This window comes from Mustela nivalis (assembly GCF_964662115.1).
Source record: "Mustela nivalis genome assembly, chromosome: 11".
NCBI classification, from domain to species: Eukaryota; Metazoa; Chordata; class Mammalia; order Carnivora; family Mustelidae; genus Mustela; species Mustela nivalis.
This window is the reverse complement of record NC_139030.1, coordinates 103422662-103438864: the sequence shown is the minus strand read 5'-3', so window position 1 is coordinate 103438864 and position 16203 is coordinate 103422662.

The following is a 16203-nucleotide window of genomic DNA, read 5'->3' as shown; positions in this document are numbered from 1 at the left end:
TTCATCTAAATAAAAAAACTTTTTGCACAGAGAAGGAAACAATCAACAAAAGTAAATGGCAACCCACTAAATGGGAGGATATATTTGCAAATGACATATCTGATAAAGGATTAGTATACAAAATATATAAAGAACTTCTAAAACTTAACACTCAAAAAACAAATAATCTGATTAAAAGTGGGCAGAAGACATGAACATTTTTCCAAAAAAGACATACAGATGGCCAATAAACACATCAAAAGATGTTCGAGCTCACCCATGGTAAGAAAAATACAAATCAAAACTGCAATGAGACAAACCATAAGTGACTCTTAATCTCACAAAACAAACTGAGGGTTGCTGGGGGGAGGGGGTTTGGGAGAAGGGGGTGGTATTATGGACTTTGGGGAGGGTATGTGTTTTGGTGAGTGCTGTGAAGTGTGTAAACCTGGTGATTCACAGACCTGTACCCCTGGGGATAAAAATATATGTTTATAAAAAATAAAAAATTATATTAAAAAAAAAAACTGCAATGAGATACTACCTCAAACCTGTCAGGATGGCTATAATCAATAGCACAATAAATTACAAGTATTGGCAAGGATGTGGAAAAAGGGGAACCTCCTTGCACTGTTAGTAGGAATAGAAACTGGAAAACCAGTATGCAAAACAATTCCTCAAAAACTACCCTATGATCTAGCTATTGTACTTCTAGGTATTTATCCAAAGAATACAAAAATACTAATTCAAAGGGATAGGGATATATGCATCCCTATATTTATAACAGCACTATCTACAATGGTCATATTATGGAAATAGCCCAAGTGTCCACTGACTAATGAATAGATACAGAAGTAGTATATACATATATACAATGAAATATTGCTCAGTCATAAAAGAATTAAATCTTCCCATTTACAACAAGGTAGATGAAGATAGTATTATGCTAAGCAAAATAAGTCAGAAAAAGACAAATACCATATGATTTCATTCATGTGTGGAACTTAAGAAACAAAAGAGCAAAGAAAAAAAAGAGAGAGAGAGAGACAAACCAAGAAATATACTCTTTTTTTTTTTTTTTTTTTTTTTTTTTTTTTTACTCTTAATTACAGAAAACAAACTGATGGTTACCAGAGGGCAGGTGGGTGGTGGTTTGGGTAAAACAGTTGATAGGGACTAAGGGGTGCATTTGCTGTGATGAGTGCCAGGTAGTATATGAAGAGTTGAATCACTGCATTGTACACCTTAAATTAATATCACATTGTATGTTAACTAAACAGAATTTAAATAAAAACTTAAAAAAATTGTAAAGGGCTTTCTGCAGGTATATACCCCACCATGGGACAGACTTCTCTGCCAAAATGGTATTCATGATCTTAAGCTCAGTAGGATCTTTAAGAATGAAAACATTATTTTAAAACATTAAATAATATTGGTGTTTTATATGCATTTTCCTTCTCATCACAGGTATAGTTTAATTTTCTTAGCTCATTTATATATTTTTTATAAGTTTAAAATATTCTCTCAAGCTTTAAATAGATGTCACTAACCAACTGATATTAGGTACTAAGTAATATTCCTTCATATTTATAAATTGCTCACATCAATTTCTCCCAGATTTCAAATTATCTTGTTCTAAGTGATTTATCAATTCTATTGCATAGCATAGGTCAGAGAATCTTCTACTATGCTGTTCATTTAGATGCCCCAAAATATAATCTTTAAAACAACCTTTTAAGTCATTTCTGGAAATTCAAAAGATTTTATTTATTTATTTGACAGAGAAAGACCAGCGGGAGAGGTAACAGAAGCAAGGGAAGTGGGAGAGGGAGAAGCCAGGCTTCCTGCTGAGCAGGGAGCCCAATATGGGGCTCGATCCCAGGATCCTGGGATCTTGACCTGAACCGAAGGCAGATGCTTAACCACTGAGCCACCTAGATGCCCCTGGGAATTGAAATTTAATTCAACTTCATGTGGAGCTACCAAGGCAAATAATTAATAGGACAACTGAAGAGACAGATAATTTCTACAAATAGCTAAATTTCCATATAACAGAAAAATAGCAACAGTATCTAAGCTAACTTTTCCTTTTCAGGATTAGCAAATTTCTTTTAACATTGATAATAAACTATATTCCAATTTCAGAAACATTAAGATTTGAACACTGTCAGTTTCAATGAAATATAAAATTGGTAACCTCCTCTCCTTCACTTTTACATAATTAAATTACTCCTATGGTTTTGACCCTTCTATTATCCTTTAGTCTGGCATGTCCTCAGTCTCAACTGCTCCCAGGTGTTGCCACATTCCAATACACCCAATGTATCTCTACAAGTTTGCTCACCTGCCCTTCAGGAGCCCTCTTCATCCAGTCATTTATGTTTTAATCCTTTTTTCCCCCCTTTAAAGTGTTCAGATGTTTAAGCTATTCAACATATGTATCTCTCCATCTTTTCAGCTATTTGCCATCCTTTACACTACTCACAACAGTTTTCCATCACTGTACTGATAAACTTTTCAAAAGGGTACACCATACCCCTACTCCCTTACTATCCATGTGTTAGTCAAATTATCACAACCTGATAATATGCCTCATTATGCCTGATAATATGCCTCATCATGCTAATGAAATCTCTCTTGTTTAGGTCCTATTGAATTCCTAATTGCCAAAACCTACTGATGGTTTCTTCACCCTTATTCTAGTACACCTCAAGCATTTGGTTTCTTTGTTTATTACTGAAACCTGATTCCTTGTCCTTCTTGGCTTCCAGTTCAAATTCTCCTGGTTTTTCTTTTCTCTTCTAACACCTCTTCCCTTAATTTTTTACTTATTCCTCTTCTACCTAACTATCCTGCCACCCATTGAAAGTAGCCATTTCTATGTACATTCTTTATCTAAATCTCATACTTGACAACGGCCATTTTCATAGCTTCAACAATTACTTTAGGTTAATGTTTCTCAAGTTGTGATGGTCACATTAAAGTTTTTCTACATTTCCATGGCTTCTGTTTATTTCCCTTTGAATATCATGGCTCCATTTCAAATTGGAAATGTTCAATACCCAAACCCATCATACCTCTCCCCAGCCTCACATGTCTCTTTTTTTTTTTTTTTTTTGAGACCAGTGCCATTCTTCCAACCATTTAGACATGGAACCTTTAATTCACCCTCAACTTTTTCTTTTCTCTTACCCATATTAAGTCAGTGATCAAAGCTTCAGTATTTAAAAATGGCTTGTTTCTGTTCCTAATCTCTTTTATCATCTCCACTGCTCTCATACTGGTGAAATTATTTCTTGCTCAATTATATAAATGCCCCTTAGAATTTGTCCCTTCTTTGTCCTAATCTACCACATGTCCAATATACCTCCCAAAAGCTGCATGGCTCTGGTCATACCCTTTCCTAATGGAAAACTTATCAAACACTCATTAATAACCATCTAATAATTTAGTCCAAGCCTAGCATTTAGAATATCCCTTAAGTGAGCCAAACCCACCTACTTTTCAAAGTTAATAACCATTAGTGTTAGTCAATATAAGGCCCTGGCAAAACAGTCTCAAAGATCTTCTGGACTTTCAACTCTACCCAGAAATTCTACATGACCCCAGTCTCTACTAACCTTTATTCTCTACTGCTATTATTTTGACTCATTCTCCATTTTTCTTACCCATCCCTTATAATTCCTGCCTTACTCACAGCAGAAGACTGTCCTGCATCATAAAGAAAATGGAGACACTGAACAGGATTCTCAATTACTCCCTAACTTCCAAAATAAATTTACCCTCATCCCTACTTGTTATCAACTCTTTCCTTTACAGCTTCACTAAGATTGACTTCTTCCTGTGTGGCATCTATCCTTCCCTCTTCTTCTGCATCCTGTATCTTCCAGGATCCCAACTGTCCTTTTAATGCCATCTATACCCCCTATCTTTGACTTTTCACTATTATTCATCTGATCTTCTAATCAAGTGCATCTCTTTTCTAAAAAGCAAACCCTCTCCTGACCGTAAGCTCTCTTTAGCAATCATTTTAGCTTCTCCTTCCTAACCAAGTTGATATTCTGGGCAAAGTAGTTTGCATTCATTGTCTCTACCTCCTTGTCTTGTATTCACTTTCCAACTCATTGCAAAATGGTTTGTACTCCCATCACTACATTAAAGTGTTTTTAATGCCATGGGTTTTTATAATCTTACAGTTGCTAAATCCCTAGGAGATTTCAATCCTTCTTTCAACTGACATCTTTGTAGCATTTGAAACTATTCTTATTAAAGTACTTATTAAAACTCTGGCCTTCCTTGTTTTTGGTGACACTGCTCTATTAGGGTCTTCCTCTTACACCTCGGATCATTTCTACTTTTCTCCCTTTAAGGCTACCATTTTTTCCATCTGTCCTCTGAATGAAGAGTCCTCTCTTCTTCATGCTCTTTCCAAGTGATTTCATCCACCCACAGCTTCAACTTCCATCCTTTTGCCAATGACTCCCAAATATATCCTTAAGTCTACAATTCTGCCTGCACACCAGAGCTATAAATCCACCTGCTCCATAATTACTGTTTAGCCTCTCCAACACAACCTCATTAGAAAACTCATTTCATTTGTTCATTTCCTTGCTCCCCAAGCACCATTGAATCAAACATGTTCATCCTTAATTCCTACTTGGCTAGAAGACACAACCATCCACCTAGTCATCCAAGCCAGAAGCATCCAATCATTCTTCTCACTCTGTTCATTCCCTCACCTTTATAACTTGTTAACTCAAACTTGCCTGGGTTACTACTGCAACTTCCTGATTACTCTTTCCTTCCAATCTTGTCATCTACATGGTGCTTCCAGAACAATGTTTCTAAAATACAGATCTGTGTATCTTAGAATTATTTACATGAGTCCTCATTGTCTCCAAGATAAAATGCAACCTGTTTGACTCCACTCCCACATTCAGAGAAATTCTCAGTGAGGTAACTGAGCATCTAGGATCAGAGATCTCAAAACAGAATAAGGAAAATAGTGAAAAGACATCAACACATGTGTTTTACCAGCTATGTAGACCTTCCCTCAGTCCTTTGCTTACCTTTCTTCTTTAAATACAGATTTTTTAAAAAAGCATTTTCACACTCACTGCTTAATCTTCTTATATTCCAGGAAGTATACTTACAAATAGATTTTATAGATGAGAAAATTGCAGCTACATGACTATAAGTAAATCACCCAATATCACTAAGCTAGTGAGGGCTAGAACTGGATCTTGAAGATTTTGTTTTTGGACTTTATGCTTTTTCTACACTTTTCATATGGCACTTCTTAATCTACCTCCACAAGTTACAACCAGAGTAAGATACCAGAATCACCTGGGAAACTTTTAAGAAATAATGTTGTTTAAACCTCACCCACAGAAATTCACATTTAATTGGGTTGAGAGAGGATCTGGCTCCTGTGTTTTATAAGTTTCTCAGATGATTTTAATGTCCAATGACAATGGTTTTCAATAGGCATATCCTCATCTTCTTTGAGCGTTCTTTGATATCAGGTTCATCTTCAAATCCCCAACTATATTTCTTCATACTGGGACACAGCATGCAAAATAAAAGATATGAAATGGTTCCATTCCATGTTATGTGCAGAACAATAATCAAGCCAAATCCAAAACGTGTTCATGAGAAACAAGTTTAATATCAAAATTCATATGACTGAGCTTTAAGAAACAACAACAACTTGGGCGCCTGGGTGGCTCAGTGGGTTAAAGCCTCTGCTTTCAGCTCAGGTCGGGATCCCAGGGTCCTGGGATCAAGCCCTGCATCGGGCTCTCTGCTCAGCAGGGAGCCTGCTTCCCCCTCTCTCTGTCTGCCTCTCTGCTTACTTGTGATTTCTATATTCCTGTGAAATAAATAAAATCTTAAAAAAAAAAAAACTAACTAAGAAAAATGTTTGTTCAGAGTCTGAGGTTTGAAATGTGGCCCTCAAGAAATAAAACAGTTTTTAAGTTCTGGTAGAAAGTTTGTGGGATATTGTCCCATTCAATTCTCCAGTGAACTAGTCCCACTAACCTTCTAATCTTGGCACTGCCTAAATTGTGTGTTTGTAACAACTTGCAAAACTCCCCTTTTCTACAACTTTTATTTCTCTGATGTAACTGATCTTAGAGGGTATTGACAGTGCTGAACTAAATGATGAAACAATCTCTTTTCCCCTTTTTTCCCAGCTGGGACAGATGTTCTTACACACATTTTTTTTTTTTTAAGTCCATGAACATACATGTTTTTAAAAAGAACAAGGAGAGGGGAAATTGGTTAATAAAATACAACTTTAATAAGTTCTGCCACATGGTACTTGAGAAATACTAGGATAATGACATTAATGAGCCATGCTCAAAAGAGGGGGGGGGGAAGATTCGCCATCCAAATCAGTTAAAGAACTCATCTTCTGTCCCTCCTTGTCCTTGAGCATTTTTCCAGGAAAAAGAAATATCTGTTGATGTTCTGGATGCCTCTGAGCAAGAGAGACCTCTCCACCAATAATATGTGCAGAAATCCTGCAAATTTTGCAAAAGGAAGATCTGCCTCCAGGCTATAGATGGGCGTGGGACCTGACTGAGTTGGTTTCTAATAGAAGGTACCAGATGTTTCCAAGCCACAATCAGGAAAAAGAATTCAGCATTGATTTAGAACAACACCTTTCTAACTTTTGTTTGCCTGGGATGGTAAGACATATATTTTACATACTGACTCAGTATATGCAGAAATGTGTGGGTATGGGTGTGGGTGTATTTTTGAAAATAAGTTCACAAAGAAAAATTTTGCAATCCATTAGTGATTCATAAAATCAATTTTGCATGTGTCAATAAGCATGAAAAAAATAGAAAATACATTTGCATTTTACACATTAAAAGTAAATATTGTTTTATGACTTCAGTTGCATATACTAATTTCTGAAAGACATAAACTCACAAGAGTTTACTAAATCTAAAGAAACCAAATTAAGGAACAATGCCCATGAAGAAGATGGAATAAGTCTTTGACAACCAGTGAATCTCAGGAAGTTTCAGCAACTTAATCAACAAATGTATACTGAACACACCATGCTCTAGGCACCTTGCTAATCAAAAGGAAAGGAGAGGGGCACCTGGGTGGCTCAGTGAATTAAAGCCTCTGCCCTTTGCTTAGGTCATGATCCCAGGGATCGAGCCCCCCATCGGGTTCTCTTCTCAGCAGGCAGCCTGCTTCCTCCTCTCTCTCTGCCTGCCTCTCTGCCTACTTGTGATCTCTGTCAAATAAATAAATAAAATCTCAAAAGGAAAGAAGATTGCTTCCTATACTTGAACAGTTCTAAATACGCAATCTTCAAATTTCTCCTGATACTCACTGGTTATGCCAACCTACATCAAGAGCCATACCTACTGCCACCATTGTTTGGGGTCCCCAAATACGGGGACCAAACAATTCTGGTGTACTTGTGCAGTTACTGACTCTTCTGCTTCACCAAAATTTACCTGCCCTGAATTGCCATTTTTCTTGGTCTCAAAAAATTAAGATAAAAGGGTAATGAGGCATTAATGGTCACAGTATCTGAATATGATACCTTCCCAGAGAGCATCATCCTTTTGACAGGAGTATCCTAAGAGCATAAGTATTGTAAATAATTTAGCTAAGTCAGTTCATCATTTCAATCAAATGGATACTGAAATTTGCAAGAAAGATACCATCCAGGCGTCCGCCTGGGTGGCTCAGTTGGTTAAGCGGCTGCCTTTGGCTCAGGTCATGATCCCAGCATCCTGGGATCAAGTCCCACATCGGGCTCCTTGCTCAGCAGGGAGCCTGCTTCTCCCTCTGCCTCTGTCTGCCTTTCTGTCTGCCTGTGCTTGCTCTCTCCCCCGATCTCTCTCTGATAAATAAATAAAATCTTTAAGAAAAAAAAAAGAAAGATACCATCCCTACCTTAACGGAGCTTTTTTTTTTTTAATTAATTTATTTTTTTAATAAACATGTATTTTTATCCCCAGGGGTACAGGTCTGTGAATCGCCAGGTTTACACACTTCACAGCACTCACCAAAGCACATACCCTCCCCAATGTCCATAACCCCACCCCCCCTTCTCCCAACCCCCCTCCCCCCAGCAACCCTCAGTTTGTTTTGTAAGATTAAGAGTCACTTATGGTTTGTCTCCCTCCCAATCCCATCTTGTTTTCCACCCTGAACGCGCCCAATCTCGTCTTAACGAAGCTTTTAATCTGGCAATAAAGACAGACATTAAACAGTAAGTACAGTAAGTACAATCTAACATTAGCATTGAAAACAATAAGTAAGAGAGATACAGAAATTTATAACAAGATATTTTAACCAAGTCTAGTGAGTCAGGCAAGTCTTCTGAAGCAATGACATTTAAATTGAGACTTGTGGTGAAGTAGGCATTAGCTAGGTAAGGGAGGAGGGCCAGGACATGAGTCTTTGTAGATAGACTACCTCTTTACTAGCTGTGTACCTATGGGAGAAAATGTTAACTCTCCTAAGTCTCAGTTTTCATGTGTTTAAAACACACACACACACACACACAGAAATAAACAAGCCTCAGCCAATTGCATATAAAGCATTTTAACACAGGCCCAGTACTTAGTACTCAATATGTAACCATCAGCAACAGTACTGGTGGCAATAATATTCAGCCTATGGAACACTGATTTATGTGAATCTTTACAGGCTGGAATTTATGGGAGAACTACATATTCATAAGCCTTTCTCATCTGAAGTAGAAGCCATTCAATGGGTATCCAATGACTCTGTGAAGCCCCCAGAGGCAGGCAAACAACCTCAGGGTGCCACCCTTAGGGTGTTGGCAACTGAGGCTAGGCCGTAGAAGCCAAGGAAGTCTTGTGTTGTACACAGTGTACATTTCTTCATAGCAGGAATGTGGGATTCCTACTTTCACCAACTCATGATCTTCTGTAGAGTGGTTTACATTGAGGCTTTCTCTACTCTTTCCAAGAGATTAGAAACATGTTTTAATAGTTCAAATTGGAGTTCAAGCAGACTGAAGAGAACCCTTGATGGATGCTCCTTTTTCCATTGTCAGATCGAAGCTCTCATACTGACCAAACAGTATGAATAGAAATTATTTTGAAAAATACTAGTACTGATCTAATGATAAGCAGTAAATATCTATGCAAATGAATGTTTCTCAAGCATCAGTGGAAACTCACACTTTAAAAACTGTTCATTCATCTTTTTTTTTTTTTTTAATTTGAGTGTGCACTAGAGAGAGAAAGAGAGAGAGCACACACACCAGGGGGAGGGCAGAGGGAGAGGGAGAATCAGACTCCCTGATGAGCAGTGAGCGAGAAGCATGGCTCCATCCCAGGATCCCAGGATCATGACCTGAGCCAAAAGCAGCTACTTAACCAACTGAGCCACCCAGGTGCCCCTGTTCATTCATTTTTTTTTTTTTTAACCAGGGAATGGAAATTATTATTTTGATCATTCATTCTTAACAATGATAATAAAGAGTACATCATAAACTCTTAATTTAAAGTGTCCTGGCATTAAAGAAATGCTGCTCAGTGAATAACAATGTCGCAAGAATGCACCAAGGCAAAAGAGTTCAATTATATCCAAATTCTACTCAAAAAACTTTCAATGGCTCTGTGGAACCCTGAGTCTTCTATAACTGTCTAAGTTGGCATATGGGCCTCTGATTCCAACAGAGTTTACTAAGTTCATTTGTACAGGATTCCCAGATACTCCAGCTGACCTAGATTACTCATGGTTTCCCACACACAACCCTCAATTTTTTGGCTTCCTGCCTTTGTTTATGCCATTGTTTCCATCTGTAACAACCTCCTCTACTCTGTAAAACCATCCATCTATCAGATCTGTCTCAAATACCATCCTCCTTTCAAGATCATGAAGTCTTTCTTGGTCTCTGAAATTTCATGAGACTTCCCCAAATATTCTAGGTAAATGTTACCTATCATTATTATGCTATTTGTGTTTTTAAATTTATTTGTCTCATCTTCCTTTCTGAATTGCAAAACTCTTAGGGATACCTGAAGCACTTACCATTCTTGTATTCTTGTACCATTATTTTTCATAATACTTCATGTTAAGGCTTAGCACAGAGGTTGAGAAAATGGACCCTAGGGTCAGATATAAATGGAATGGTACCATGAACCTGCTATGTACAAGCTATTAGACTTTGATCAAATATATTAACCTTTTAAAGGTTGTTGGTCCATCCTTCAAAAATAGATGTGTGCGTATAAATGTACTTGGCCAGAGCCCCACGCGTCCCCGTGTGCCAGCCTGGCTCACTGCGGCCTCAGGGGTTGTCATCCCTGTGCAACGTCCATTCTGCCTTCATCCCTTTCTGTCTCTTTCACACACACACACACACACACACACACACACACACACACACACACACACACATACACTATGCAGTATTATGCCTCCATCAGAAAAAATGAATACCCAACTTTTTATCAACATGGATGGGACTGGAGGAGATTATGCTGAATAAATTAGTCAAGCAGAGAGAGTCAGTTATCATGGTTTCACTTACTTGTGGAGCATAAGGAATAACACAGAGTACATTGGGAGAAGGGGGGGAGAATGGATTTGGGGGAAATTGGAGAGGGAGGCAAACCATGAGAGATTGTGGACTCTGAGAAACAAACTAAAGGTTTTGGAGGGGAGGAGGTTGGGGGTTGAGTGAGCCTGGTGGTGGGTATTAAGGAGGGCATGTATTGCATGGAGCACTGGGTGTGGTGCATAAACAATGAATCTTGGAACACTGAAAGAATTAAATTAAATTTAAAAAAAAAAAGCTGTATTTATTTATTTGAAAAAATAGCTAGGTACCAAGATTACTGCTTAGCTACACTCCAACATACTGGGTGGCCCCAGACATCCAATGTTACTTAACCTGTTTTGGATCATATGAAATTCTTTAACAATCTGATAAAGGTTCTGGACATGGCCCTATATGCACCTGCAGCATTACAAACTTGCATCTATCCACTGGTGTTCTAGAGCAGAGGATATGAAATCGTGGTCTTCGTATGCGTGGGGTCCCCAAGTCGTTTTATGATACATAAGAGGTCAACCTATTTCCATAATTTTCATACTCCTACATTATTTGCTGTTTTCTCCAAGTTGACATTGGCACGGATGCTACAAAAGTAACAATGAAGAAAACAACTGACCCTTATCATGAATCAGGGTGGTGGCATCAAACTGTTACTGTATCCACTGGATTCTTTACTAGTAACTGTGCTCTTCACTGCTATGTACTTGCAGTGTAGGGGGGAAAGTCAGTTTCCCTTAATAAAGTCCTTGATGAGGGGGTGCCTAGGTTGCGCAGTCTGTTAAGCGGCTGACTCTTGGTTTCTGCTCAGGTTGTGATCTCAGGGTTGTAAGACTGACCCCTGCATGGGGCTCTGGGCTGAGCACAGAGTCCACTAAAATTTCTCTGCCCCTCTCCCTTGCCCCCACCCCCACCTCACACTCCCTCTCTCTCAAAAAAATAAATAAATCTTTTTCAAAAAGTTCTCAATGAAGCAATAAATATGATTAATTTTATTAGAGCTCAAACCTGAGCCACCTTCTGTGTATGAAACAGTAAATACACATAAAACACTTTTCCTGCACACTGAAGTTCAGTGGTGGTCTTGAGGAAGGGCATGTGTGTTTGAGCTGTGAGCTGAACTAATCGCTTTGCTTTTATTAGAACACTTTTTACTTGAAACAATGGTCAACCAACAAACTGATGTTACTCAAACCATAGTTTGGTCACTTGGCAGACATTTTCTCGCAAATGAACAAAGGGAGCCTATTGCCTCAAGGAATAAAAACTGAAAATATCTGTTGCCAAAGGTAAAATTTGAACTTTTGAGCAAAAATAAACATTTTAGAAAGCGTATATGCCACTGTGAATTTAATAAATTCTCAATAACTAAAGACTTTCCTGGTGAAACCAAAGGTGTACTAACAAATAATATTTTTAAAAAGATTATATAATGAAATGTGTCAACATTTGGAAGATCTATCCAACTCAGTAAACCAGGATCTTTCAAATGACCAATTCATAATGACATAAAATTCTGCATGGATAAAAGATGCATTTAGAGTAAGATAAACTAATCTATTCTAATGTAAGAGAATTCTAAAAACTCATCAGTAATGGATTAAATCACAGAGCATCTACCTTTACTAAACTACCACTTGTTAAGTTTTGCTATTGAATCAGAGCAGAATATTCAATTATGTGAAAAGTTATACAACTACACGTCTGCATAAGTCCATTTCTTTCTTCAACCACAACCATTCACTGCAACATTCTGCATGCAGACGCAGGTATAAAAATCCAGTTCACTTCTATTAAGCTGGACAATAAAGAGGCAAAAATGTGAAACAATGCCATTCTTTTTTTTTATGTTTGAAAAATACAGCTATTTTTTCATGAAAATGTTATTTATGTGAATATCTAATGGATTTATTGCTATATTTTAAACAAATTATTAATAAACAGTTTTAGAATGTTTGTAGTTTAAAAAACTAATACAGTAAATATCCATGGCTCTAACACAGATAAACAAAAGCTCTTTGAGTTCTCAAGCATTTGGGGGCGTGTTTAAGGGGTCAAGTCCTTAACCTGATAACCAAGAAGCTCCTAAGGGAATGGTTCTGAACTTAAGAATACTTATTCTCATAGAAAAGCCCACAACGGCATGAAGGGAAATACAGTCGGCTATGCCAGTCCCACATTCCTAGAATCAGGTCTCTGCGTGGGAGGAAACATCTCTCTTGAAAGCAGGTGACCAAAAAATTAAAAAAAAAAAAAAAGTATAAAATTACAGGTACACATGACTCCTTATCTTATGATCCTGTAGCAATTCTGAAAATATAGGTGAAAATTAGATTTTTAATAAGCTTAATTGTATTTTTGATGCTCTGAGATAAAATAGTTTTATAGAGAAAACATGCACCCATCTTTTCAGTGAATATTTTCATATATGAGTCATTTTCATATTCCTCTCCCGTCCACACGTCTTTTTGCAATTGGTCCACTGTTCCATAAAAATTTTGATTATTTATTAATTAGAAAAAGAATTGAGTGGCATGTAGATAAATTGTCATTTTAAAGAGACTTTCCTAAGATATAGACATGGTATCTGCAGAAATATTCAGCTTGGTGAATCTAAGGTTTAATAAACACTTTCCAGAACCATATTAAAACATTTGCCTGCAAAATAAAATTTTCTCCTGTTTTACTATTTAGATGGGCTTCCTTTTGAAAGAAAGTAAAGATAAAATGAAAGAAGAAGGGCGCCTGGGTGGCTCAGTGGGTTAAGCCGCTGCCTTCGGCTCAGGTCATGATCTCAGAGTCCTGGGATCGAGTCCCGCATCGGGCTCTCTGCTGAGCAGAGAGCCTGCTTCCCTCTCTCTCTCTCTCTGGCTGCCTCTCCATCTACTTGTGATTTCTCTCCGTCAAATTAATAAAAAAAAAAAAAAAATCTTTAAAAAAATAAAAAATAAAAAAATGAAAGAAGAAAAGAAAAAAATATTTCTTCACAGGAAAAGGAAGCTTTTAGTTCCCAAATGAGCAAGAGGGATGTATTAATGCACTAAAAACCAATCAGAAGTCCTTTAGGATTCTCCTTTCTTGCTCTCACCTGCTAATCTGGGCCTACTGCTGGTCAGGACATAATTGTCACAAGGTAAAAACAGAGAGAGGGAACCTCTTCCTTACTACTTAGCTGGACTTACAGTTTATTTTCTGATTATAACTCTAAAATCAAGTGAATTGGAAAAGGATCTGGAGTGCTAAAAACCTTTGAATTGTTGCATCATCTACTGGTTTCCATGAGATTTTAACAACAAAGAAGTCTTAGAGTCCCAGATAAAGATAATTATATAAGTGGGAAATTTTAGCAAAAGTTAACGTGTCTGAAAATAAGGAAGGGAGAAGGGAGATTCCTAATAAAATATCAGAACATCCACGAGGCACAAAGGATATCCACTGTCCTAGAAAGAAATTTAGAGGGGAAAAGAGTTATTCAGCTTCTAAGACCTCTCATAATTTTTTTCTCTGCCAGATAATCCTGATCCCAAATGTCATGTTGTATATTGATGAAGAGAAAATTCTTGAGGCTTCTAATTTTTTACTTTGCATGCTCTTGCATGCCCCAACCTTAGAGATCTTAAAGGAAATGACTTTTTATACCACAAACCTGTAAATAAGCTGCTAGTGGTCACCTGCTTCTCTGCTGGTACAGTAAAAGTAAGTAACAGAAATAAGGTTATAGCTTTGGCAGAGGAAGGGGAGGAACTTCCCTTCAATATACTCTTGATGGTGCTTCTCAGATAATCTTCTCACTTTGGGGTATTTCTAAATGTCATTTGTGATTGATAAAATTCTGCCCCATCACTTTTTCCACTCCTTCATTTCTACCTCACTGTTACCTTTACCTACATGCATCTAAATCTGACTCCAACTTCCCTCCTAATCTCTCTCACTCTTCCAAGGAATCTCTTATGAACTACTCATCAGAACCTTTCCAACATCTTCCATATTTGACTTACTTAATTTTCTGATAATATCATAATAATTTCATTTATTTATTAAGTATATATTGAACACTACTATATATCAGGCACCAATGCACTAAGGATCCAGATGGGAATAGAAGACATATGCCCATTCTTAACAAAACTTACAGATATCCCAATCAAAATCCCAGCAAGTTATTTTGTAGATATGGACAAACTGATACTAAAGTTTATAGGGAGAGACCAAAGATTAGGAATAACCAATACAATATTGAAGGAGAAGAAAAAAGTTGGAGGACTAACACTACTCAATATCCTATCTTATTATAAAGCTATAGTCATCAATAAAGTACAATATAAGTGGAAGAATAGATCAATAGAACAGAACAGAGAATCCAAAAGTAGACACAATAAGCCTAATCAGCTGCTCTTTGACAAAGGAAGAATGGTGATACAATGGAGAAAAGTTTTTCCAACAAATCGTGCTCAAATAACTGGACATCCACATCCAAAAGTGAGTCCAGACACAGAGCTTACATCCATAAAAATTAACTCAAAATGGGCTACAAACCTAAATATAAAATATAAAACTCCTAAAAGATAACATAGGGAAAACCCTAGTTAACAGGATAAAGTGATGACTTTTTCGATACAACAAAGACACACTTCATTAAAGAAACAATTGATAAGGTGAACTTCATTAAAATTAAAAACTTATGTTCTGTGAGAAGCAACTTCGAAAGAATGAGAAGACAAACCATAGGAAAGGTGAAAATATTTTCAAAAGACACATCTGATAAAGGACTGTTACCAAGATAAGTAAAGGACTCAATTCAACAGGAAGGACAGAAACAACTAGATTTTTAAAAAACGGCCAAAGATTTTAAAAGATACTACCCCAAAGATACACAGATGGATATAAGCATATGAAAGAATGATCCACATCATATGTCATCAGTAAAATGCGAATTAAAACAATGAAATACCAGTACACACCTATTAGAATGACCCAAATCTGGGAGACTAACAACATCAAATGTAGATTTTGTCTCCTAATCTCAGTTTTGAACTCCTTAAATGGATGGTCGTATGTCCATGTTCTTATACATTCATCAAAAAGGCCAGTGACAACAATGAATAAATATTGTAAACTAAAGAGAGATACTAAGTCCTCACGTAAATGTAGTATGCCCACAACCACATCAGAGGTTTAAGCCAATCATATCCCGTGTGTGATAGCATCTGGACTAAACAAGGTACAAGAAGTTTATTTACTGATGGGATGGTACGAATTCCAAACTGAGTGTTCCCAGCATTTGTGGAACTGGGTGTGACCCTCTTCAAAATCATGGCCTGTGCCAGTAAACCTCATTGGAGAGTTGACAGAGTAAATAAAACCTGAGGAAACTGGGATTTACAAAGCCTTGATTTCAATCTCTACAGGGTCAATTCAGTCCCTACAAGAAAATAATAAATTGAATAATAGGATGTTTGAGCAGTGTTTCCTCACAGGGTCAGAGTACCCTCTAAAACAGGTCGGGCCACTGCGTGGATGTTTTGCCTCGGGAGCAGATTGTGGTTAACGAGGCAGGGAAGAATGTCGAGTGGTACGGGAGGGCCTTACGCTCCTTCACCAAAAAGTCCTCATGGCGACCAGCACTGGGGCCGAGGATTCACAGCAAGACCCCT